This window comes from Eulemur rufifrons, chromosome 15, assembly GCF_041146395.1.
Source record: "Eulemur rufifrons isolate Redbay chromosome 15, OSU_ERuf_1, whole genome shotgun sequence".
NCBI lineage: Eukaryota > Metazoa > Chordata > Mammalia > Primates > Lemuridae > Eulemur > Eulemur rufifrons.
In genome coordinates this window covers 40734192-40758654 of record NC_090997.1, presented here as the reverse complement: position 1 = coordinate 40758654, position 24463 = coordinate 40734192, and the positions used below count along the sequence as shown (strand labels likewise).

At 38.7% G+C, this 24463-nt stretch overlaps 1 protein-coding gene across 1 annotated transcript in view; it reads left to right on the top strand.

Moving 5' to 3' along the window:
* Nucleotides 1–1378: 1378 nt before the first annotated feature.
* Nucleotides 1379–24463, top strand: part of TENT5A (terminal nucleotidyltransferase 5A) — a 36984-nt gene continuing 13899 nt past the window's right edge. The window contains exon 1 of the mRNA XM_069487594.1: nt 1379–1490. The gene's annotated coding sequence lies outside the window, so the exon portion shown is untranslated. The remainder of the gene's footprint in view (nt 1491–24463) is intronic.

Sequence of the window (24463 nt, the reverse complement as noted above, 5' to 3'; positions counted from 1 at the left end):
TTAAGGTTGCTGCCGGTGTCAAAGCAATATCTGTGAACTAAAATATGCTCTACTGATGAACCTTAAATAGCTGAGCTCTGTGTCAAAGTGTTGTCCTGAGGGCGTCATATTTCTCTGATTGGAACTGTGCGATTTAGACCTCTAGTGCTACTGTTGAATAGCCAATTTTGTCTTTCGATGTTTTTTAAGTATCAGCCTGGGAATTAAGAAAATAAAAAGTGACAGATTTGCCGGGTTTTTATTTCCAGATTCAACCTGAGAATCACAGTTTCTGGAACTGAATAAAGATTACTTATTCTTGCCTAGGAATAGGGTCAATTGAAGTACCACTATGCCAAGTTTATTAACATAGTCATCAACAGACTCTTTCTTATGCTGCCAATAATACAATTTATTACTGTTTTCAAAAGGCCTATAGACTGATCATTTTCTTTTCTTACTGAGGCTTTGTCTTGTCATCCCAGATTCTTGGAGATAAAATGAAGAACTGGAGAGAACCTGCTCTGAGGAGACTGTATAAAGAAACAATGCTGGTCATAGTTAGATAAGAGATAGGACCTGCCTCATACAGCAAAATGTAAACAAATATTTGAATTTCTTTTTAAAAATCTATTTGAAATTGACACTAGTAAATTTTGAAAGAGGCAAAATAGTAATAGCCACTGGACAAGGAAAAAATGTATTAGAAAGCATACACTCGAGAAAACCATACTAGGATGTACGTCTGAGCAAACAGAGCAAAAACCATTTTGCATAAAGTAAATAAAGTGAAAACAAAAAAGGAAATGGCATTGACACAATTGTAAACAAAATGGCTCTCATATATAACTTAAACATATTATCAATTTACTAAAAGTGAAACTGAAACTAAAACACTAAAATATAAAGCAGCAGTGAATATTTTAATGCCACCTCAGCCTCAGAAAATGTAAAAACATAAAACTTTAGGGAACAGAGCAATTTCTAAAGATTAAATGCAAGATAGGATTAATTATTCTAGAAAAATCCAATTAAAAAGTAAATCCAAACATTTTGTTGTCTACGCAACTCATCTTCCCCAGAAAGTGCAAAGGTCAAAATCTCTGTAAGTCTTATTAAACCAATGCTTCAAGTTGTTCTTTTAATCCACCTAGGGAATCAAGAATTCCAAGCTTCTATATGTATAAACTTTTCTGTTATACAATCCATTGCCCTGATGTTTATGACAGATTTTCCCAGTGAGTATTCAGACAGACAGATTGAAATGTATCTGACAGAGAAGGAGGCTACGGTCTAATATTTAACTCTTCATAGCAGCTGCCAAGAAGGCTGCTCACAGGCAGTCAGCCTGAGGAGGCGTCCATCATTGTTCCCTGGAACGGTTCAGTGGAAAGAGAACTTGACTTGGATTCGGAACCTGAGTCTGAGCTCCAGCACTGACATCCACAAACCGAGTGACCTCAGGCAACTCACCGAATTTCTCAAGGCTGAGCTTTGTTCATCTGTGAGACGTGAGTAATAACAGTCTAACTCACAGAGTTGATGAGAGAGTCAAATAAAACAGCCTGTATCTGTGAATGTGCTTGCTAAACCGTGAAATGCTAATAAATGCATGGCATGTATAGTTCCTGACAGAGTAATTCAAATAAGTTACTTGCTTTGAATTTACGGAGTTACTTAGATCAAAAAGTCAGTGAAGTGTGAGCAGTTCTGCTCTCTCCGATTGTACAAAGGAGCTCTTGTTAATTAATTCTAACCAACTCATGTTTGGGAGATATACATTTGGCTTTAGAACCTGCTGTTCAAGATACTACAGATGTTAAGTGCTCCCCTACTGTTTTCACCACTGGAATTATTGCTCTGTGCAATAAACAGTAGAAGAGGCATAACCGTATTAGCATATCTAGATGGTGTCAAGACAGTGGCCACACTTTCACACCACATCCCACCAGTTTCCCGTAATCTGCCCCTGCCCCAGCCAAGACTATTTGCTCGTTATCTCCCTTATACCACTTGATTTTCCACTTCTGTGTTTTTAGATGCTGTTTATTTCACATTAGCCTGCTTTCTCTACATTGCTGTATTTTCCTTCCTCTCTTAAAGATCTGCCTCTCTGGAAACCTTCCACGATAGACTCCCATTCTGCTCTGTTAATTCTACTTTCAACTGCCACTTAATAGAGAGTTATGCAAGAACCCATAATTCTGTGGATGTTGATGGAGTTTTAGAACACTACATGAAACTAAGACTAGGTGTGCATAATAGGGTGGATCTATTCAGTCACTTCATTGCAGCTTCTTTTTAAAAAACAGAAATACAAAACTGGTTCAGCCAGTTCCCATTTACGAAGAGAAACTGCCTTGAATCAGATTAGAAGTGACGTTGGTCCCAGTTCCTTTCCTTCTCCAACTTAATGTGTGTATGCCTGAGTGTGTGTGTATGTGTGTGTATTTGTGACCTTCTCAGCGGCTCAACTCCTCAATTGTTTAATCATTAGGGCATAGAGGAAATTCATTGCATAGGAAACGGTAGTCTGTGCTACTGCTAATTTGCCATGAATCTTAAGCAACCCTTCTGAAGCTCAAACGTCTCCTGTAAAATGAGTCTGTCATATTAGTTGATACATAAGGTCCCTCCAAGCATGTCTATAGCATGACCTATGGACAAGGGGAAATTTGTAATATATCTATGCGTGGTCATATCTGAAAAATACCTTGCCATTCTTTGCCGTGCCTTTTACGGTGAGTGTAGAGTTAAATTTGCTAACTTAGATGTTATTACATGTGACAGAAAAAATATGAAGTAAAAGGAAAGAGAATGAAAAATGTGCTTCCCTCCTGGCTTTTTCAGTGAGGTTATATTGTGGACTGACATGATGAGTCTGAAGATTGCAGCTTGTTCTTTTGTTTGGTGCCACTAGGAACCTTGCAAAGAGCCTCCTCTGTGATTAGGCTTCTGATCCTTACTGGCCTACTGCCCTGCACCATCTGAGTCCCAGAGTCTCAAGATCCACTATCTACACTAATTAAAAAGGCTCTTTTATTCTAACAGGTAAAGTTCAGCTCACTCTGACCATGCTGGAGCTTTGGAATAGAGCAGGAAACTGTACAGGTGGCTCCTTGTATCAGCCCCTAAAGTGAAGTTGGGTCTACCTGGTACTGCTGCTGCTGCCCTGGGCAGCCTGACGCAGGGTTCTCAATCAGTAATACAAAGAACTGCATCCTAAGTCTTGAGTCAAATCACTCCTTGTGATTAAAAGAATCCAGCTTATTAGTGAGAAGTTTATAGATGTCCTAGAGACTTTATCATGGTTTGGGTGTGGCAAAGTGGTAACATGTAACCAAAATGTTTGTACCCCCATAATATCCTGAAATAATATAAATAAATAAATAAATAAATAAAGTTTGGTAGACTTTCTAAGGCATTGAGAGAACTGATAATGGAATGTCTTACACAGAATAAATGCTTAGCAAATGTCTATTAGATTACTAACCCAGACTGAATAACATTTTAAATAAAGTTCTCTACAAGCTATGATGGTGAGCCAAAACCAGGAAGATAAAGTTGAACGAAAATAAGTAGCAAGTCCTATCTTAGATTGATATTCATAATAAAAGGATCTTCTGTTTATATAAATATTCACAAATTACAAATCACTTACACATACTTATTCCATTTAATGCCTACCAAAAATCGCTGCATTTTTAAATTGTCACTTTTTAATACTTAAAGAAAAGTGTGACACAGATGGTAGAAACAACTTGCCTGAAGTCGCACATCTAGTAAATTGCTGATGGAAGTCAAGGTCCGTCTTCCGATTTTAACTCCCAGGCTCGTCCTAAGATATATGAAGTAGCTGCATGCAGCTAAGGGGCTTTTAGTGTTTGGATGGAGGGAGTCCAGACTTCTTTAGAGTACCTTTAAAGAGCAGCAATCTTACTTACATCCATGAAAATGCATCATCTAGAGTAAGACTAATACTCCTACTGAAGTCTATGCTGAGTATTACATTGTAAGAGTTGGGATTTACGAAGAGTAATAAAGTGAAGACCTAAGGGAATTTATTCTAGTGGTCAAAGTTCAGAAAACTATATCTTACAAGAAATAACTGCAGGAATTCAGGTATTTAGCCTGGAAAAAGGAGGGCTTGATATGGGGAACAAAAGTATATTTGTTGTCTCCAAAAGTCTGTTTTGTCAAAGCGATTAGACCTGTAGCTCCAGAGGCCAGAATAGAACTAGTAAAGACAAGTTATAGAAAGGTTATTTTTATTCAATATAAAGGAAAATTAAACAAAAAAATAAAAATTGCTCAAAAATTCAATGCATTTTCTTGTGAGGTATAACTTACAAATGATCAAGCAAAGGTGAGTAGACCATTTGCTGTGGGTGCTGTAATCATGGTTTTGGCACTAGGTGGGAGATTGACATGGGTGTTTTTTAAGGCCTTTTCTAAGGGTCTCTAAGATTCTACAGTTGAATATTTCTCTAAAATAATTAAACTTAAATAGAGGATAAAAACACATCTGTTCTTATAACCTATATTCTAGTAGTAGCTAGGTTCTACTATCACTGCTAACCACATTACCCCAAAACTCAGCAGTTTACAACCTGTATCTTGTGTGTCAGGATTATGGAGAGGCCTTCACATGATTCAGTGCTCAGCTGAGAAGGCTTCATGGCTGGGTTGGGGATGGGGGAGAACTTAGTGATAGGAGGCTGGAATCTTCTGGAGCTGTGCTGTCCCATATGGTGGACACTAACCACATGTGGCTATTGCATGTTTGAAATGTGTCTAGTCTGAATCAAGTTGTGCTTTAAGTTTAAAACATACACCGCACACTATTTCAAAGACTTAGTATGGGAAAAAAAGAAATTTACACTATCTTGTTAACAATTTGTATATTGATTACATACTGAAATGGCACTATTTTAGATACAGTAGGTAAAATGAAATATATTTTAAAAATTAATTTCATTCTTTTTAATTTTTAAAATGCAGCTAATTGAAAATTTAAAACTACATATGTGGTTAGTATTATATTCTTGTTAGACATGGTTGATCTCAGGGTATTCTTCATTCACATATATGGTAGTCTATGCTGGCTGTGGACTGGTTCCTCACCTCGGCTGGGCAATTTGATTGGAACATGGACATGTGGTCTCTTCAGGTGGCTAAGGCTTCCTTCCATTATGGTAGTCTCAGGGTAGTTGAAATTTTTATATGACAACTCAAGTCTCCAAAAGCAAGCTTTCCAGTGAGCAAGGTGAAAGCTGCATTGGCTTTTTTGACTTAGCCTTGGAAGTCACGACGTCATGCCACATCAGTGTGCTGCATTTCACTGGTTACTGGCAAATCATAAGCCTGCACAGATTCAAGAGTAGGGAACACATTGTAGTTGAGCGTGTTACAGACATCTTGGAAAATATAAGCCTCCACATCCTGTTACCAGCATAGACCAACAGAGCTGTGAAATCTCCTTCTTCAGATTTAATGAGCCATTCCTGAAGTTTAAGTAAAATCCTGGATTGTGAGATATATTAGAATTCCTCTAAGGAAACTCTCAAGTCTTAAAATTAAGGAGGCATGTATTTTAGAAACTGCATTAGTAGCCATTATTAAGCAGAGATGAAACTGAAAGTACAAACTGTCCTCTAAGAGTTTAAAAAGCTACCTACCTGCTCAGAAAACAATCATAAATACAGTTTGGTGGTCACAGAGTTGAATCACATAACACAGAATACTTCCAGTTATTTTTTTTTCTTTTCGGTTTATTTATAGTTAACCAACAGAAACATATTCCTAATTTCTGAAACATACATGTTTAAAAGTGACTGGCAAAAAAAACCTTTCCTTTTACCAAATGTTCGATTTTTCTTCATTTAAGTTAAGCCCTTTGATTATCAATTAAAAATTTATACAATGTGGATGTGAAGATATGTCATGTATGTTGGCTTGGGGATAATGGATTATTTGTAACAGGTACAAAATTCTTTTATGAGGTCACTTATTTAATATAATCACCCTATATTTGCTTTTTTGGAGCAATTTGGCGGGATGGTGTGAACCAGCCTCTAGGGCATGAAATATCTTGAAGGTTAAATCAACATTTGACTTTAATCAAACAAATGTAATTGGTCCAAAGCATTTCTAGGAAAGATAGAGTTCTGTAAATGAATGATTATTGATTTGTGTGTGTGTTTTCTTCCTTAAATATTAATAGGGAATTGTCAATGTAAAGTTAGTTCAGATGTTCAGTTTGCATTGTTACCTTTGAACCTCCTCTTTAGGGTTTGTTTTCCCAAATGATTTGCACTTTGACATTAATTTATTAGTAATAATTATTAATTTCATTTATAATTGATTTAATTGGTTATTTATCAATGATTGAATAATGAACAATAATTCAATTCTAATTTGCATTTCATATTAAATAATTCTCCGAGTGTCGGTACACGAGTCCGTTGCGCTCCCCTGGGTTATAAGTGGACAGCACTGTGCAGCAGTACCTTCTGACATACTTCATCAATAGATGATTTGGTGAGCGGTTAATTAAACTGAGCACTGCAAGTGGAGAGAATACAAAACAACAACAACACACACAATCAAAAATAGAAACAAACAAGCCAGCATTATTTGCAAATGTTAACAGAATTCTACACTGCTTCTTAATTCCAGCTGGCATTTTATTCGTCTTCACACAGCAACTATTGAAAGGTTTCCCTCTTCTCCAAAATGGTGGCTAGATTCATATGTTTGAACAGCACACAGATGTGAGCTAGATTTTATGGCACGTCCAGAGGAAGTTCAGCTCTGCTCCTAACATTTGCTTTCTAAATAACTAAGGCTCTTGAAAGAAATCATAAAACTAAAAATAACTTCTTATGCTTTTCCAAAGGATTTTAACTTAGAAAAGAAGCTCTTAAGCCTGTGGAACCTTTTTTCTTTCATTCTTTTTTCTTATGTAAAGAAGAAAGACATTAATAGATAGCATAGAATAGTAATGTTCTCAATTTAGTCTTACACAGAGATGGGTACTACTCAGGGAGTTGAAGAGAGGGCTAAATGAAATAACCCAAAATAAAACTAAACAAAAGCCCTTTGGTTGTCAATTTATTTAAATTAAATAATAAATCTAGTATAAGTAATGGTATTAAGGTAAAGGTTAATAGCATGGACTTTGGGTCATACACATGTATAAGTTTTCTCATCTATAAAATCAATGGGAAAATATCTAACAGGATTTGGGGGAAGATTAAATAAGATAAAAGAAATCAATGACTTAACAGAACACATAGTGAGTCTTCATTGTTCTTATTACTATTTTTATAGCATATGGTGAAATAGAGTGGAAGACCTCTGAACTGGAAGATATTCCAAAGTTTAGTACCTGTTCTCCTACTAATTAACTGCATTATTTTAGTCAAATCTCTTAATTTCTCTGTCAGTAAAATTAGGGAGTTGACTAGAGGATTCTAGTCAACTTTAAAATCATGTGATTATGAATAACCGAGACAATTGACAACTCCCTTTTTTTTTCTTTTTCTATTGCTGTATAGACCTAAACTAAGATCCATTGGTTACCAAAGGAAGATTTTTAAGTTGAATAAAAGACTCCTGGGCTAACTATTCCATTTGGTTGATTAGTCAATATCTTGGAACTAAAGACTAGGCAGGTGGTGTAGAGACCGGGTGTGTGCTCTGGAACCGGAATGCCTAGACCTCTTATTTATAGTTTTGTGACCTTGGGCAAGTTAGTTTCCTTGCCTGTATAATTGACACAGTAAGAGTATCTAACATCATAGTGCTGTGAGACAGAATGGATTCACAAGTGAAAAATCCTTAGAACAGTGCCTGGCAAATATAGGAGCTTGGTAAACATCAGTAATGATTCATTTGCCTTAACTTTTTATTCCTTCTTCCATTTCCATAATGACACAACATAAATCTTTAAAAGTAATACTACATTTTAAAATACTACATTAATATGTTTTCATTACAGTCTCTTAAAAATGTACATGGCAAAAAGAATGGAGAAAACCCTGGCTTGATTGAGTATTTGTTTAGGCAGAATTAACCCAACTGACTGAATTTTCTTCCCACTGCCTCATCTGAGTTACCTGAGGAACTGGCTAAATGGAAAGCAAGAAGTGTGGCACCTAGTTTTACTACCTAAAACCTTTCCTGTTAGAAATCTCTAAGATCAATTGGACCTTAGCTTCAAGTCTCATCAAAATCTGGTATAGACTCTATTAGTATACCAACGTGAATTGTAATCATTTTTAATCTCTAATAAAGGTTTTCTTCACAATAAAAGGGTTTTGTAGCATGATCTGCACAACTGGGGTAGAAGTGGCCCTAGCTGTTAAGGGTTTACTATGCATGGGGCTATTATTCTCAATTTGGCAAATGTCCACTCACATAATCCTTACAACCTGTGAGGTGAGTCTCACTCCCATTTTACATATGAGAAAGACCTTAGCAAGTAGGAAATGGTAAAGACAGGATTTTAAACTCAACTTTCACGTCTTTTACTCTTTCCACAACAACAAATAATGTGAGTGGGATGGGGCAGGAAGGAAGGAAGGAAGGGAGAAAGGGAAGGATGGAGTAAGACAGAGAGGGAGAAAAGGAGGAAAGAATAAGGAACTTCCAGGGAGCTCTGAATCATGGTCCCTCCACTCTCTTGCATTCCTATAAGCCCCACCCAGCGTTCATAACTCCCATCTACAGATCCCTTATCTGCTCTTAGTTCAGCCCTTAGAAGATCAGGCTTCAACCTAAAGAAGAGTGTAGAAGATGTGGCTTTGGGCACCCTGGTGCACTTTTTGTCTTGTGCGTTGGGACATAAAGCACACTTTCACAGAATACTTAGGAATTCTGAAAGTTCTTGCCACATCTGACATCCTGGAAAATCTATTTTAAATAATCCCCTAAATTGTTTTATTTTGGGGCAATAGAGCCTGGTGTTTGCAAACAGAAAGCAAAACCAACCAACAAACAAATCTCTGAGGAACACTTGAGAATCCTGCTGCCCAGCTTAATCCAACTAAACATCAAATATCAGTTAAAAGCAAAAAGGTGGATAGTAAAGAATTATGTGTAACATGAAAGGGCAAAATCTGAAAATCCCCCCTTGAAGTTGAAACTCCATTGCAAGCGGGTAAGGATGCTTGGCAACCGGCAACAGTAACCGAATTCACCTTGTGTCTGTCCTTGCCACATTGCTGTGGTGTGTGAAATTTTATCATTCCAGACACCTGAAGCTATTTTGTCTGACTTACAGGAGTGCCAAATTATCTCTGGTCCTACCACAATCAAAGTTAATCAGCCCCAAAACCCACTGGAGGGAGTGGGAAGGGGATGCCAGGACACCCGGAACGTGGGGGGTGCTGTCCTTACAACCCGCCTGCCACGGCTTGTTTAGTATGAGCTCGTGCACTAGTGAGGTTTGACACATTCTGCACAGCTTCTGGAAGACAGGTGCACACACAAGTCAAAACCAAAAACTCACTCTGGCAGTTTTAATTTATTCATGTATTCTTTCTCTGTGGTCTAGTCTGACATGACATGTTTCACATTTGAAGGATTTCGCAGCTCAGAAAACCCTTGAAAATTGACCATCTGGTTCCAGCTGCTCTCTCTTGATAGTGGCGAGGGAGCCAGATGTCTCTGAAGGACTTGGACTCTTGACGGTAGCGCGTCATTCCAAGTCCTGGGTGACTGTTCCTTCTGGCCACAACTCGGACTTGGAGTCATCCAGTCGCTACTGTGAAAAAGCCCCCCAGGTGGGCCGCAGCAGGAGGGTCATCCCCAGGAACCCCAGTGACCCAGGTCAGGACACTGAAGCCTGAAAGGCTGCTCATTTCTAACTTTTCAAGAAACAAGCTTCTCTTGTGAATGGAAATTTCACATCAAAGCCCTCAGCTCAACATTGATCATTGTAGGGTGGTTCTTTTACTGCAAGTGTCTTTCTCCCCAGGGAGGCTGCCTATCTCTTGCTGCCAGCCCCAAATTCCCCTCCTTAGAGTACTCTGGTTCCCCCATCCTGTTTGCAGTTACCTGCAACTGACCTCGGTCTGAAAATATTACATCACTACTCTTGCATTTGAGGCCATTATTATGTAACATTGTGTTACTTGAACACAAACACTGTGATACCATGACAGTCTGCCTGATAACCCAGAAGGCAACTAAGTGACCAATGGCAGTACAGGTGGGATGGCTGGAGATTTTATCAGGCTACTCAGACCATGTGCAATTGAAAACTTATGAATTGTTTATTTCTGGAATTTTCCACTTACGTCATTCACCTCACTTAATCTCATCACGTAGGCACTTTATCATCTCACATCATCACAAGAAGAAGGGTGAGTATAGTACAATCAGATATTTTGAGAGAGGGAGACCACATTCACATAACTTTTATTATAGTATATTAAATATAGTTATAATTATAACTATAAATATAGTTATAATTATTCTATTTTATTATGTTGTCATCATCACTCTCTTATTATGCTTGGTTTATAAACTAAACTTTGTCATACGTGTGTGTGTATATATGGGATAGAACATTGTGTTTATAGGGTTCAGTACTAGCCATGGTTTCAGGCATCCACTGGGGGTCTTGGAATGTATCCCCCTTAGATAAGGGAGAACAGAACCTATTGTCATCTCTTTTTGGATTAGGTCAAATTTGGAAGACTGCCTCTGGATGATCAACTCCTAAAATCTACACCAATCTTTTAAATCATGCTAGAGGCACCAGAGAGAGTAGAGGTTACAGGCCAGACTGACTTGCTTTGTATCTGGCTCTTCCACATCTCAGCAGAGGAGCCTGGGGCTAGTTATCGAAATGTTCTGTGCCTGTTTGTCCTCATTTTCAAAATGCAGAATGATAGAAGTAGTTCCTTCATAAGGTTACTATAAAAAGAAAATGAGTTAGTTCATGTAAAGTATGTACAATGGTGCTTGGCCCAGGTAAGTACTAGAACTGATAAGTGTTAGCCGTTATTTTCATTTAGAAGTCTAAGAAGTTAATCCACTTTCTAAAGTGCTAGTTGACTTTTCAGAATCAATCTGGTCCTGAAGGAATGAGATGGGAAAGAAGTGACACAGAGTGACGGAAGGGAAATCTTGGCTTTGGGTGCCGTGGAGACGGCCTGAAGATCTGAGGCACAGGGGAGGCTCAGATGGAGGCCTCAGGAGTTCTGGCTTCCAGAAGTTAAGGCAGGAATGACAGGGCTGAGCTACAGAACTTTGGTATCTAAGGAGCAATGATATTGGTAACTTCAAAAGATGAAGACAATATAGGTAAACAAAGTCAAAAACTTCTAACTCTACCTGAACTATGGTTGCTTCTAGGGCCAATCTAGGACCAATGAGATTAAAGTACCTCTGAATTCCTTTGAAGCAGAAACTGTGCAGTGAGCTCTCAGTAAAGGGGTGTTGAGTCAATTAGGGAATGATGAATAAACAAGCCCAGGTCCAGGCTGAATTTATTTGTTCCATAAACCTGGCTTGGCTAAATCCAGTGATGGCTGTTAGAGTTTCAGCGATGCAGCCACACCTATGTGTGCTCTTCTTTCCCTTGCTGATTCAGGAGCTACCAAGAAAAAAGGAGACAGCTTAAAATAATGTTTAATATGGAACAAGTCATAACCATGTTTTTATAGTTCCATCAAGGATGCTCCACACTTTTCCTGGGGTCAGCTAAAGGGATTCCCTTGGTATATGAGTGGACATTCATGCAAATTTTCTTCAGCAGGTTCTCTTTGTTTAAAAAAATATATGTTTAAAAATATGCTTTCTTTTCCTTCTGAAATGAGATGACAGTCAACTGGAAAAAAAAGTTTTTAAAAAAATTATTAATATGTTTGCTGATGTGGATAAGAAATAGATGATCCTGAATGAAAAGCCTTCCTAGATTGTATGTTTATTGAGGCATATTTTTAAATGGTCTGAATTATCTTTTCACACTGTACTGCATATAATTTGGTACCCATCAAAAACAAGCTGCCCAAATGGAATGTTTTAGTAACAATTAGTCAACTGTGACAATGGGAACTTAGCTAAAAAGTGTGGCAGCCTTTGAAAATGAAAATAACATGTTTAAAAGTTATAAAAAAACCTGTGTGTAGCAGCAAACAAATATTAATTTTAAAAAAGATGCCACAAAATAGTATACTTAAATTACATTTAAATAAGACATTTAGAGTTGATGAAATTGTACTCACTCCCTTTTTAAAAATAATTACCAATTGGCTTTCTTGGAAACATACTGCTTCAACATCAAAGATTAGTTCAAGGATCAGCAAACTTTTTTCTATAAAAGACCAAGGAATAAATGTTTGAAGCTTTATGAGCCAATAGGCTAAATTGACTATAAGTAGGTCTTAAATACTTATACAACAAAAAAGAAAACACATTTCTGAAATTTAATTGATGAAATTAAAAATGTAATAGTAGTAATAATTGAGTACTTTTTTTGTAATACAAGTCTACTAATAAGAATGGATTTTTAAAAATAACATTTTACTTAATTGAGGTTCAAGATTAGTGCTCCCTATCATCCAACTGATTGCAATGTTTTTTCCTGAGAAACTTTCCTAGCTCCTAGGCTATACAAAATTCAGGCTGTTGGCTAGATGTTGCCTGCTGGCTACAGTTTGCTTATCTTGGGTTAAATGCTTGAGAGAAGACCAGGAAAAGTGGTGTCCACAGAAGAGCAAGTGATGGTTAATCAGTAACAGCTGTTGGTTACTGCTTTCTGTGGGCTGTTACTAGGGTCCTGGGTCCTAGCAGCGGTACAGTGCACTAGTTTTAAATAATAGGGAGTCCTTAATATACATTTGGAATCATTGTTTTAGCAGAGATTGAGAATAATGTAAAAATGATAGTAAGCACTCCGACATAAGAAATGGAACCCAGCACAGAGCCGTGTGAATGAGAACAGCCAGCACAGCAGTGGGAAGAGGAGGGCTTTCTGAATGGGCAAGAGTAAAGGGATTCCCTTCTTGTCGGTGGCAGAGAGGATACCCTGTTCCTTAGCCAGGAGGAACTAGACATTTAGATTAGATCCTACCCGGAATTGTATATATTTGTGTTCAAATTAATTGTCAGTAAGATGAATTATTACTTTCATTCCAGAATCTGTGGTAACTTCAGTTGTTACTTTCAAGAAACAACAAACTAAGTGTGTATAGGTAATAGTATCTTGGCCAGTTACATGTTGGTACCTACTGGAGTCAAGATTCTGAGCTTCCAGGTGAGCAAAAACACCAGATGATCAGTCATGACCCCACCCTCTCACACTCCCCTCCAATCCAATGCCGTGTTAACATGACTTAAGTCTATCCGTTACATCAGAATGTCTTAATTTGTCCACATCCAGGTTCTAGTTCACATAAGGGGATCCACTAAACAAAATTATTTGGCCTAAGGCAGTAATTTATTCATTCCAAAGCCTTTAATAGTTTGTGTGAGCATATAATCTGTTTCTTTCTTATTTTTAGCATTCCTAGGTAAAAGCATTCTTTTTAAGAAAACTCAGATAAAGAACTCATTCTCCAGAGTCAGGCTGCTGGGTTTGAATCTTGATGCTACCCTATGTGGCCTTGGGCAAGTTACTTTTTCCCTCAGTATCAGTTTCCTCAGCTGTAAAATGGGGTTAACCATTCCTACCTCACTGAGTTTTTTGTAAGCATTAAATGATTAATCTAGGTAAACTGTTTAGCCTAATAGTAGGTACATATATTCTCAATAAATATCAGCTACATATAATTAGTTATTATTCGATTCACCTATGATATTTATTATAATGCCAATATCATTTTTGAAATCAAATAAATAGATAATTTAACAAACTCATTTGCAAAATATTTATTCAGCACTTACTCTGTGCCAGGCAGTATTGTAGGCACTGGAGATATAGCATGAAAAAAGTAGGTAATCCTGTATAATTCTGTGGGCCTTTAATCCCAGTGGGAGGAGGGGAGAGCAGAGAATAAAAAAACAAAATACAATCAAATAAACTGTATCTTGTGTCAGATGCCAGTAAATGCTACCAGAAAAATTAACCCAGGAGTGAGATAGGGTATGTTGAGGGAGGCGGGATTGCAATTTAAAATAGCGTGGGTGATCAGGGAAGTATTCCTGGATATGGTGGCATTTTCCCTAGAGGGTTGGGAGGCCTGGGCTAGGGTTGCCAGATTTAGCAAATAGCAATGCAGGATATCCATTTAAATTTGGCTAGTCATCCCTTATTTTATCTGGCAACTGGACCTGGAAATGAGGGACATGCAGGGAGTCCCGAGTTTTCTTTTGGGATAAAGAGCAAATGAATTTCAATGATAAATTCTGATGGGAAAGGGAGTGTCACAGGGTGTGGAAGGGAGAAGGTTGCCGCGCTCTGGTGCTCTATTTGTGCTGCTGCAGAGGCCTGAGCTGTGCTATTTTATTCTGAGTATTTGAGGTTTGGGGATTTCGATTAGATTCCTGCCTGTGAGTGAGTGGGAAGCAGAACGTGTTGGAGCTCTACGACCTCCTCTTAACCCCTGATATTTGTTACGTAGGGTCACAGAACGTCAGACTGAATATGATCTTAGATGCCAGGTATAGGCAATACCTTTCTCAGAAAACAGACCCAGAAACACCTAACGAGTTGCTCAATATCATCAAGATAGTGCCTCTCTGAACCAGGATTATTGATTTAGATGCTTGAAAGGTCAGTGAGTAGCAAGAAAAATTCTCCACATAGGATTTTCCATTTTTTCTCTGTAATTTCTCACCTATGGTTCAGTATAGCAAAATTTTCTCCGGAAGGATGATTTCTGTAGTTAGTAGCAATAGCTTTTACCATACAATGTAATTCTCCTTCCAATGTTTCAGTGCTGTTCACTTATACACAGTGAGGGAAGAGTTGGCTTCAGCGTGGCTCTGGAACTATGGGGGCAGTGTTGATTATTGCATGCAATTGAAAGATGGAGCTAGCTCTCTTGAACATGAGGGCAGGAGTTTTTGTCCATGTTGCTCATTTTTGAAAGATCAGTTTCTATAATAGTGCCTAGTATATTACTAGGTACTCGGTAAATATGCTCTGAATAATGAATAAGGATTTGCAGTATGAAGTTTTCTTAAAGGCAAAATCTGGTTTTTGTTACATGATTTTGAAATACTACTTATTTGTATGCTTCTTCCTTAAAAAAAATTATTTTAGAAACGTTTTCTTGTGGATGCTGAAAATATGTTTGTCATAGTGGTTCAGAGAACAGGCCCAGAGATCAACTGCTGGGTTAATCTTTGCTTCATGCTTCCTAGCTCTATGGTTTTTCCTTAACTTTGTACCTCTGTTTCGTATTCTATAAAATTGGGGACAATAATACTAGTCTCATAATAGCACCTCCTCTCTCACCAAATTTTTGAAATACATTGATATTTAAATGTGACTGTCCCATACAAGGCACTAAATGTTATCTATTAATATTATTTTAATCATATATTATCCCTAATATAGCTTATATTTTCCCTAATAGAATGCTTAGCTATAATGATTGCTGAATGACTAATGATGTTTATATATTAGAAAAAAATTTATACTATTTACTTCCTAAGGTCCTTTTGAAGATACTGAAAAAGAGTTGATTGATTAAAAATATCACTACTTGACTAGCCTAGTCAAGAATGCCTTTGAGAGAGAGAGTGGACTGAGTAATCATAAAAATAAATAAACCTTTTCCATTGACCTCTGTCAAGAGCTGGAGAGCAAATATATTTATATGGGAAGAAGGCAGCTCCTTTCACTTCTAATCATGGCTCATGTCCACCTTGGCAAGTTCAGGGCCTTTGATGAGCTTTTATTGTTGGGAATCCAAAGAAAACAACTGAGAGTGAGGTGGAGGAGTGGCATGTCAAGATGTGTGTTTGCACCATTTTCCCCTTATACTTATTTCTGTGCACAGAGTACGTCACAAAGGTAAGTGACTCCGTCCTTAATCTACCATAACCTGTCTCTCTTTCTCCCACGCCAATAAATCCATTTTGGCTGAACTTACTGATATCTTTCTTAATAGTCAAGCCCAATAATTCCTTCTCAGCCTTCTGCTCAATTTTCTGAAGTGTTTTCTGTATTCTATCCTTTGTGAAACCCATTGTGTCTTTGGTGTCTCAGACACCCCCCGCCCCACCACCACCACCACATCTTCTCCTCTCACTGCTCTCCTTTCTTTCTCATTTGCTTGTGGTGGCTCTTCTTTCTTTGCTTCCCTGTTAGGTATTTCTGGTTCCCATGGTTCTGTATTTAGTCTGCTCCTCTTCACCCATGTCTTGCAGTGTCATATATTAACTAGCGTGCTAGGTTAGAAAAATGGCCTCCAATGAGATCAGGTCCTAATCCCTGGAAACTGTAGATGCTACCTTATTTGAAAAGCAGAGTCTTTGTAATTAAGTTAATGGTTTTGAAATAGGGAGATTATTCTGGATTATTCTGGATTATCCAGGTAGGCCCTAAATGCCATCATTAAGTGTTTTTAGAAGAGAAAGGACAAGGGAGGTTTGATGTAGGCAGAAGAGGAGAAGGCAATGTGACCACAGACGCAGAAATTTGAATAATGCTGCACACACAATTCAGGAAATGCCATCAGCTATCAGCGACTGGATGAAGCAAGACATGGATTGTCCCCTAGCATTTCCAGAGGGAGTGTGGCCCTGTCAACACCAGGATGTGGGCCCAGTAGTACTGATTTTGGACTTCTGGCCTCCAGAACTGCGAGAAGATAAATTTCTGTTGTTTTCAACCACAGTTTATGGTAATTTGTTATAGCAGCTACAAGAAACAAATGTAACTAGAAAAATCTAAAATCGATTTCTTTAATCACTATCTTTTTTTCTCAGGGCCAGATCTACATAACCAAATACCTGTTGGATATCGCCACCAGATTTCCCATTTAACATTAGAGCTAGCCATTATTGAGCATGTGCAATGTGCCAGGCACTGTTCTAAAGCCCTTTAGATAAAGAATTTCATTTAATACTCACTACAACCCTATAAGGTAGATACTTTATTATCCTTGCTTTAGAATGAGGGAACTGAGACACAAAGAATTTGACTAGCTTGCCCAGGATTGTAAAGATAGTAGATGCTAGAGCTGAGATTTGGGGCTGGGTGTGATCTGGCTTCAGAGACAAGCACTAATGACAATGCTCTGATGCCTTGAATTGCCTGATGTCTCAGGCTACTCAGAGCCTGGGCCATGCCCAGGCAGCAGTGTCCAGAACTTCTGAGGACAGATCACTTTAGCTGAATTCACAAATGCTTTACAGAGTCACTACTACCTGGGGGGTGCTCGGTGCCTGTCCCTTGTAGCCATTACCAGGGGCAACTTGCTGGTCTTGGTCAAATATCACACTATCAAAATCTGAGGCCAGAACACTTCCCAAATCTCATGCAGTTGCAGAGTTAGAGCCTACATCAGCAGGAAAACCTAAGCCAGACAGGAATTCATGTTGCTTCCTAAAAGCCTCATGTTTATTGACAAACTCTGTTCATAGAGTACTGTGGCTGTCACGTTGCCATGGCCACTTTCACTGTGTTGCTACTGGGCTCTGGTAGCAAAGTAGGAAAGCTAAAACTGAAATAATACCTTTTAGCATTTATGAAATTTGATCTTCCCCACTGTGTTTGGTACATCTGGAATTGCTGGGCCTCTGGCTATCCAATATTCCCCTAGTGGTTCCTTCCTTATTATAGCTATCACTTAAAATGTGGACAATAATAATAACAGCTATAATACCTTAGTTGTCTACTAGGTGCCACATAGTATACATATACTATCCACTTAATCTTTTTCATAGTTCTGCAAAGAAAGTATTATTAGTGGCATTTTATAGATGAGAATATGGAGGCTTAGAGAAGCTAGTTAATTAATCCAAGCTCACACAGCTAGTTACTGCCAGAGTAGAGTTTGGATTCAAAGAATCAGGCAATTAAAATTATTGAACTAGATAAGAAGATTTCGTAACACAAGCAAACTTGCTTCTTCAGGTCACATTGGGCAGAGCTGAGGGAGGTGTCAGGAGAGAACCAGGTTCTTCACAGTTTAGTAGGAGACCATCTCTGGTTCTTTCTGCATTCTCCAAACAACCAGATATAGTGATTTCTGCCTCTGAGATTGCCTCATGCTTGGGCACAATGGATTTTAGTGGTAATGCTGATATTATTTTTATTATGTATGTATGTCTTTATAGTATAAAGTGCTTCTGCCTAAAACAGATCATTCCATAAGTACAAGGGGCAAGAACTCCCTTTATCCTCAGAATTCTGTGGGGCTAACTTCTCTATGCAGAGGCCGGTTTCTTGTGAAGCTAAAGAAGTTTAAATCTTCAGGGACTACACTTGTTTGGGCATATGCTTTTGTAAGATTTGAAAAAGTAAAACATTTTAGCCACAGTCAGGACTGAAGTATCTTTCCATATCACATTCATCTCTGTGCCCCGTCATCTTGGGTAGCCTCAGACTGGCTATGGATATTTTGAATATTTGGCTAATGGGAAATCTAATTGGGGATCCCTTAAGTTGGGTTTAGTGGGATGTTTTTATGTGGTTTTCAGTCACTTCCAGTTATAGTAATAGTTATTGCTACCTATTCTTGCGCAGGAATACTTTCAGAAATCCTCTGTTTACTCATTTGGAGTCACAGAATGAAGACCCAGGGTCAGTGGTTGTAATGCTATATGAAGATGCTCTATAGTGCCAGAAGTATGTGAGTAGCAGAGGAGAAAAAAAGATTTGAAATATTGAGAGCCAGAAGCTCATCTGTGGAAAGTTCTTCAAATCATCAAAATGAAAAATTTTAAGCAAAGGTTTTGGTTTTCTTCAATGCCTTGTTAACTCAGAAATTCTCTCTCATCAGGAAATACGTGGGGGTGCAATCAAAGAGTATGCAGCCCCCTCAAAACAAGGTAGGAAAAAAGTGTAAGATGTATCAGGAAGTGCTAATTAATAAATAAATAATTTTTCTGGATTTTGTGATGTTTGTGATAGATATCTGTCAGCTCTTTAAATGCATACTTTGTGGTGACTTCTTTGTTATTCTAATCAAACATTCATACTGGTATCTATTATTTATTATTTTGTATTCCATTAAAGAGGGCCCCCACAATTGTACAAGCATCAGATCCCACAAATCCTGTATCTGCCTCTGCCACTACAGCATTTACAAACGCACTAATTTGACCCTTGAGTGAATGGTTGATGGTAGGAGGGAGGTAGAAGAAAAGAATCCAGACCTGCGGGTGGCCAGGAGTGGTTTTGGAACTGAACCAGGGCATGGGCTTTCTAGCTCTGGTGTAAGCTGGTCAGGTCTCACATGCTGCCTGGGCCCCTTGCCTGACTCATGTTATCTTTTTTTTTTTTTTTGCCCCAGCAAGGCCAGTGTAATGAAAAGGCAGCTGTCATCACTGCAAAGGAGTAAAGCCTCCCCCAACCGGCTACCACATCTCTTCTCCACCTCCTGTGGTGACCTAAAATAGAATTAGAGGCACATTCCTTTGGGTTTGGTTTTTCAGTCTTCGAGAATGAAATTATTAAAAGCAAATGTTCTTTCAGGCACTTTCATTGTACATCAGTATTAGGTATCCCTCAGTCCTGAGGTTTAGGAGATGTTGATGAGGATGATCAGGGTGACGTGCCAATTTTGGAATATTTACTGTGCATCAGAAAATGTGCCACCCAGTGTAATATGCACCCTCTCAGTCAATCCCGCAAGGGGAGGAAACTGAAGCAGCTTCAAGGCCTCACATCCTGCAGCTCTAAGTGGCAGAACAAGCGATTAGAGCACAAAAAGAGTTAAATGACAAATTAGAAGGCAAGGGCTTTAAATATTTCAGGCATTTCACAATTATGCCTTGGGCTAGCCCTGCCCTTTACTGTTTTCCCCAACTCTAGTAAAATGCTGATTACTACTTCTCCTAATCACAAGGAGCAGGGCAGAATACATTCCACATTATGTAGGGTGTAAAAAATTAACCCCACGGCAACGAAAGCATATTTCCCCCAGAGTAAGGAACAAAATTGGGATTAAAAGTGAAATGATACCTGGATTTCAACAAAATTCAATTACCAAGGGGGAAAAGGTTTGCAAGACAACCAGAGACAGACAGTTAAACATTAGCGTTCAATGGTTTGAAGTGTTTAGGTTTTGCAATGGTGCGGTTTGGAAGCTTTCCAGCAGAAAAGCTATTTTCTTTTAAGAGGAGAGATCTCTGCAATACATATATATATATATATTTTTTTTTCTGAAATAATGTGATCCTTAATGACGTCTTATATGACCCAAACTTTAAATAGATTTTATTATTTTAGCTGACCTCATTCTTACCGGGTTTTTACAGGTCAGCAATGAACTACCAACAGTTTCCTGATAATTAATTCTACTTACCCGAAAAACTGTTAGCCTGTTAGTCTTATCTATGCTAAGAGGAAGTTTTCCTGGGTACCAGACTTCCTCAGTGAATAATAAAAAGCAAACTGAATTTCTGCAGAGAGGTCCAACATTGTGAGATTTGAGAATGAAGAAACAGATTGAAGATTACAATGCTGCCCTGTCTTCAGCTCCTTACTTGCTGAAATTCTGTGGTTCATCTGGCGTAGGAATGGCTTTACAGTAGAGTTAGCAGCACAACTAGTCAGGTCAGGTGTGGCTGTCTGCATGGCCCTATCAAAATGTATGGGCATTCAGCATATGCAGTTGCCTGGGTGGTCTGGCTTGGAAAGCGATAGGGAAGGCATCTCTAGTAGAATAGTTCCTACTGAAATTTAATTTTATACCATTAGAGAAACTCGTTCTGTTGACTTGGAAAATCTTTAAGCGTCTACTAGTAAAATACAGTGGCAGTCTTTCTTTGATAGTCACCTACCCCAAAGCAAAGCTGGTGTCTGAGGGGGAGAGGCATATTTTTAGAACTGCTGCTATTAGGACCCCAGGAAGAAGACAGGGTGAAACAGCAAACTTGCTTTCTTCAAATGGTGGAGAGAGTAGGAAGCTGATGCTGGCCCCATCTATTTGTAGATGGGTTGTTTGAACATATGGGTCTTAACATGTTCATAGATTGTGGGTGTGTGTTTGTGTGTGTGTAAAATGAAAAGGCTTATTATTAGATGTAGGCTCTCGTCAGCATAGTATAAAGTTCTTCAGGTAAGGGCATGCTTTATAATTAAAGGATTTCTGCATCTGCTAATTGCCCATGACATGTACCCTTTCTTTCCAAGGCAAGTTTCTGATTTTCAGGATGATTTATTATTAATCTATTTTCTCATCAGGTTAGAAACTTACCCCAAACAGCAGTTTAAATCCAATGTGCTCAAGTACATATAAATAGACTCATTAGGATGATCTTTTCTAAGGAAGGTCATTGTAGCCTATACTGGGCAAAACAAAACATAAATATGACATTTAGCCCAGCGCACAGGGCATTTGTATTACTCACTGTGGCAATGATGTAAATTTTTGAACATGTTGTATGTGGTGACTTTATACTTCAAGCTGAGCAGAGGCCAGATTGCACTGTGAAGTTCAGCAAAGCTAGAATTGGAACCTCAGAAGACTAAGGAACATTCTTCAGAAGGAATGAAGCTTGGATAGATAGAAGATTTAATATTTCCTCCCTTGCATACAACTTTTTTAGAAATAATCTAGACTTGTTTACAAACTCTGTCAATGACCCAGAAAAGTAATGCTCAGCGGAGAGGTGAGAGAATGACTTACTGGTAACCATCAGGTTATGTTCCAGGTTTTTAGTATGTACCCTTCAGAAAACAGTGGCCGGTTATGTGTCATTTTCCTATATTACTGGTTCAACCTTATTATATTTTTCCGATGGTTAAGTTACTGTAAATATTTTTTAACGAATAAGTGGGGCATAAATATAAGAATGTAATAATTAAAATGAAATTAAATGCATCACAGAACTCTGTCTCCTCTCTTTTAATGTCCTTTCTTAAGTGCTCTCTTCCCTTCCTATGTATATGAAGTCATCTTTATGTTCATGAATGTTCTCTTCTTTCTGTTTCTGTCATCACCACTGTAGTCCAGGCCAGTGCCTTTTTGATCACTATGCAGAGTAACAAATCCACTTCACAACACAATCCAGTACTTGCATATGCATGCCTATATGCATAAAAACCTGAAAGGAAATGTTATGAAATTATGTGATGGTCTCTGATGCTTTTTATTGGATGTTATTCTATGTCACTGATTTTGCTGATCAAGACTACTAAAATGACCGTATAACCCAGTTGGGCTGTGACCAACAGGTTGGAAAACAGTGGCCTAAGCCAGCATCATCATTTGCTCAGATATCTACAACAATGTGTTAATTAGTCTCCCTTCTACTTTTCCCTCTTCAATTTCCTATTCCATATAGCAGCAAGAAGGATCTCAAAAGATAAATGCAATCATTTGAGTCAGTTCCCTGCTCAAAGCCTTCAACAGCTTCTTGCACTTACAATAAAATGTAAACACCTGCAGGCTCCTCACTGTGTCCTACATGATCTGACCTTTGACTTTCTGTCCAGCCTTATCTCATGCCATCTCTCCCTTCCTCTGTGTGCTCTGGCTTTACAGAACTTGTTTCAGTTCCTCCAGGACACCAGCTTCTTGCCTGCTTGGGTATAAGTTGCTTCCTCGGCCAGGAACACTCTTTCTCCAGGTTCTCATGACTGGGTGCTGTTTATCCTTTAGTCCTTGTCTTATTTTCTCTGCAAAGAGAACTTTCTTAACCACCCTAGTTACAGCAGGTCATCAATCTTATTTTTTATTTTAGCCCATTGTTTGAACACTTACTGCCCTTCATAAGATACAAAAAACAATATGACAGCTAGAAAACTTTGACCAAATAACAGGCAGAATGGAAATGGGAGGAGGACTCTCAGCAGGAAATAGTGCAGTCTTTCGGGGCTAGATGTGTTTGCCTTGGGATCAAGAACTTAAACTTTAGAAATGTGACCTTATGCGACATAGCATGCCTGTAATTACTGCAGTTTCATTTTTGTTTGGTATTGAATCACGTTCATTTTGAAAATTCTACATGTCTCTACTTTGCTAAGAAGGATGAAGGAAAGGAAGAGTTTGGGTGCATGTAGGCCAAGAATGTAAAGAGAGACTCCCAGGTTCCCGGATTAGTGGTGACTGGTAATTAAAGTGACCGAACCCTAGAGCAAGGCAGCGGTCAGGGGAAAGCTTCAGAGGCTGCTGCTCAGGCCAACTCCCACCATCTGGGGGTTCTCTTTAAGATCTCAGGATTCTTGAGTCAGAACTTAGAGGGTTTTCTGTGGTGTTTTAATAAGGAAGATGTTTCCATCCTTGACCCATCTTTTCTCCAGCTTTGGAGGTCCTTCCTGCTGTGGAGACTGTGGATAATTTGCTGGTTTGTACATGAGCAGTACTGTTGAAGTGCCCTGTACGCTTCTTTGTCCTAGGGATTAAAAGTCCCTCTTTCTGTCCCAGCAGTTCCAGATGTACAAACCGAAATTTGCACATGGTATCACCGTTCACCAGCAGCCAGCTGGAGAATAGAGATGCAGAATATATATGTTTTTGAGTTCAGGTGAAACTTAGAATCAGCAATTTTGCCTCGGCCTCAAAGTGGATGTCCTGAGAGAGGACGCCCACAGCCTGAGACTAAGAACATCATTTGAATTCCCAGGGCCCTGGTGCTTGGGAGGAGAGACACCTGGCTTTTGACCCCTGCCTCTGCCTTTGATGGCCTTCGTGCTTCAGCCTTAGGTTTGACTCCAGCTCCTGCAGAAGAATTAGCTGGCATCAAGAGCGTACAAAGGGCCAGGCATGCTCTAAGGCCTATTTATACATTTACATTCATTTACTACTGCCCAGTCTGCTCTCCCAGCCTGGCCCTCTGCCACAGTCTTGCATTTATCCCTTCTCAGGCCAGTGCTAGGGAAGTGTTTCCTCAAAGCTATGCCATGAATTGACCTGTGCTGGGAATGTTGCTCCCAAAGGTGCCCGTCTTCCTGATTCCCTATAATTCTTCAACAAAGATTTGTGTTAACTATTTTACTTGTTTTTTTTCTCTCTGAGTCTCAACCTTGAAGAGTGTACTATGGCCACCTGAAATTCGATATGGGCTGCTTTTAAAGGGACTAATTGTTATAAGTTCTCTCTCATAGGAAGAATCAATTCCAAGAATGAGGAAAAAATATCCATCCCCAGGGTTCCTGCAACCAACCTTCAACCTCATGATTTAATCACTTCATTTTAGAATAATGCACTCAGCTGTTTCCATGTCAGCCACTGACTTTTCCCAAGCAATGAATAATATGACAGATGTGGCATTAACTAAGGCGGCCTTGCCATAGGTGAAAGGGACATGGACAGCTGATCTCTAGTGCCTCTGGACCATTGGAACAAACCCAGTTTCTTCTTAGGGCCAAGTTGCTTTGAATTACAATTTATTATAAACAAAATGA